Source organism: Sphaerodactylus townsendi, linkage group LG15, assembly GCF_021028975.2.
Source record: "Sphaerodactylus townsendi isolate TG3544 linkage group LG15, MPM_Stown_v2.3, whole genome shotgun sequence".
In the NCBI taxonomy this organism is placed as follows: Eukaryota; Metazoa; Chordata; class Lepidosauria; order Squamata; family Sphaerodactylidae; genus Sphaerodactylus; species Sphaerodactylus townsendi.
The window spans coordinates 8,513,378-8,515,957 of record NC_059439.1 but is presented as its reverse complement, the minus strand read 5'-3'; the positions used below and the strand labels follow the sequence as shown (position 1 = coordinate 8,515,957).

The window sequence follows — 2,580 nt, the reverse complement described above, 5'->3', positions numbered from 1 at the left end:
CTATTCTAATTTAACGTGCCGCACAATCCACATTTCTGCTCATTACTCTGCTTGACAGGATTATATATTATAAATAAACCTATTGCCCTTCATATATAATGTCCTACACCCATTATAGTTGGCCTGTGAAGAATCCACCAGGGTCACTCAAGTGTCTCCATGGCCCAGCCCATGTTGCTCTAGTCCAGGGATCTCCAACTTTTTAAAATAGTGATTTTTATTGATTTTTTAACAACTACACACTACAACAAAGCAATACACTACAAAACTCTGCAGTGAACCAGTCATCTTAACATTAAAAACTACATGAATAGCCAAAAAAATCCTTTTTCAGTATGCGGACACATTGGGAATTCTGACACAGGTTGGTGGGTACAGCATCAAAATGGCTACCCCAGGAGGTGGAGCCAGCCACAAAATGATTGTCACAGCTTACCTTCAGTAACACAGTGCAGATCCTTGTGCTGTGGTGCCAAAGCAACATTTTTTAAAAGTCTGCACAGCCAATCAAATCTCCAGTAGTCAACCAGAATCCTTGCTGGGCAAAAGTCCCACCTGGCCCTATCCACGTCCTGGAAATATTTGGCAGCATCAAAAAAGATGTTAGTAGGGGCCATGCCGCCCATGGGTACCATGTTGGGGACCCAAGTCCAACTCTCTCGCTGTTGCACCTCATTGGGACCACTGAAGCCAGGTCAGAACTATACCTTTATGTTTATAGGGTCACATTTTATGCAGAACATCCCAAGTTCATTGTTTTCTTACATTTACAAAGTCACTGTAAGACTGAAATACTCTCTTTGCCAAAGGAAATTCCTCTGGGAGGGAGCATTGAGCTTCTTACTCTTTGGCCAAGAGAAGACGGTGAGCTTCTCACTTCCACAGGTGGTGAGGAATTTCAGGAGCAGAACCACCTTGTTTTAGTTTCCTTTGAATGAAAGTAATAAAATAAAATGCAGTTACAGAGATTGCTCAGCTGAATGCATTCTTATGGGCAGGACATCCAGCCCAGAAATGCTTTTCTTAGCTTAGCCCATGATAGAGTCACATTGGTCCTTGTTCTTAGTCTACAAGAAAACTTTCCCCTTTGCCATGCGGTCCACAAAGCTTTTTGCAGTGCCTTATTTGGGCAGCTTCCTGTCCTGGGTAAATTTTCATGGCCTTTTTATTTCTCCATCCGGAGGTCTTGAGATCAAAGGTCGATTTTAACATGTAGGTGTGATTTTGCTAGTTTTACAGTACTATTCCATCACAGAAAGATTCCTGGAGACTTTTGGTGTCTTTCATCATAATTGCTTTATTTACAAATATACAAGCGGAACATACATGGAGGCAAACAAGCACTTCCTTTTGCCGGCAGAACAATCTCCAGTTTTAGTTAAATTCAGCTAGAAATTCTTTCTGCTGGTTCCAAATTCAAAAAAACATTGTTTCTCTCTCCGACACATACGACACACACATACCCCACCCTGGCTTTTCCTGTCCAGGAAGCATCTATGGCTATTAAAGAAAATTTGAGATCTTTTTGTTAAATCCTCAACTTGTATCAAAGTTCTTTTTATGCAAAAAAGCCCCCAGTGATACCTCCATTCTCATTGACAGAGGAAAACTCATGGAACCTGAGAAACTCCTTTTGTGTGTGTGTGATGATTCTCCTTATCTCACTATAAAATCTAGCGCAACTTGCTTATGTGGATCATCTCGAGATGCATGGAGTTGGATTTTCCTGAAGGCCCAGGTAGGGAAAGTGGAAATTTAAAAAATCATCATTTATTTGCAGTGTTTATAAATAGCTTTTCCCAGAACGGCTCAATGTACAGCAAGGATAATTATACAAAGAAAAAGTGATTAAGAGCAGTAAAAGTCACAGCAATTAAAATTAACATATTAAGTAGAAACTGGCGGCACTAATTGCACACAAAAAGCCTGGTGGTTACTGTAAGACCAAGAGAGTCCCCACACAAAAGTGGTTTGCCACATGTATAATATACTACGTGGATGGATCTGCCCTCTTTTTGGATTCCATGAGAGAAGGGGTGCATCCAGTGGTGGGATTCAACTAATTTAACAACCGGTTCCAGTGGTGGGATTCAAATAATTTTAACAACTGGTTGTTTACAAGCACCATTTTAACAACCAGTTCTGCTGAAGTGGTGTACCACTGGGTACACCCCCATGACCAATGGTGTATCTACCTAGGGACAAAGGGTCCCTAGGTAGATACACCATTGTACATACAATGGTGTATCTACCTAGGGACAAAGGTAGTTACAAAGGTAGATACAATGGTGTATCTACCTAGGGACAAAGGGTCCCTAGGAAGTCCCTGGGCACCCTTTGTCCCTGGGCACCACTCTTCTGGTCATGTGGGGGGCACAAAATTGGCCCCCCACGTGACCAGGAAGTCCTGCTGTCTCATCGTTTTCGCATGCCTTGCCCTGTCCAAAGCCCGCAAGACTGATGAGGCAGCAGGAAGTCCTGCTGCCTCCAAGGGCCCTCAACCTCGGCCTGGACTCCTCCTCCCTTCCTTCCCCCCCTGCTGGCTGGGCTCCCGGCAGCCTGCAGTCTCTTCTGACCTCC

At 43.3% G+C, this 2,580-nt stretch overlaps 1 long non-coding RNA gene across 1 annotated transcript; it reads right to left on the bottom strand.

Annotated features, from left to right (window-relative positions):
- Positions 1 to 1,277: 1,277 nt before the first annotated feature.
- Positions 1,278 to 2,580, bottom strand: LOC125444908. Its single transcript, XR_007246253.1, has 2 exons — positions 2,335 to 2,580; positions 1,278 to 2,212 (listed from the first exon to the last, which is right to left on the bottom strand). It is a non-coding gene; the product is annotated as an uncharacterized LOC125444908 (long non-coding RNA).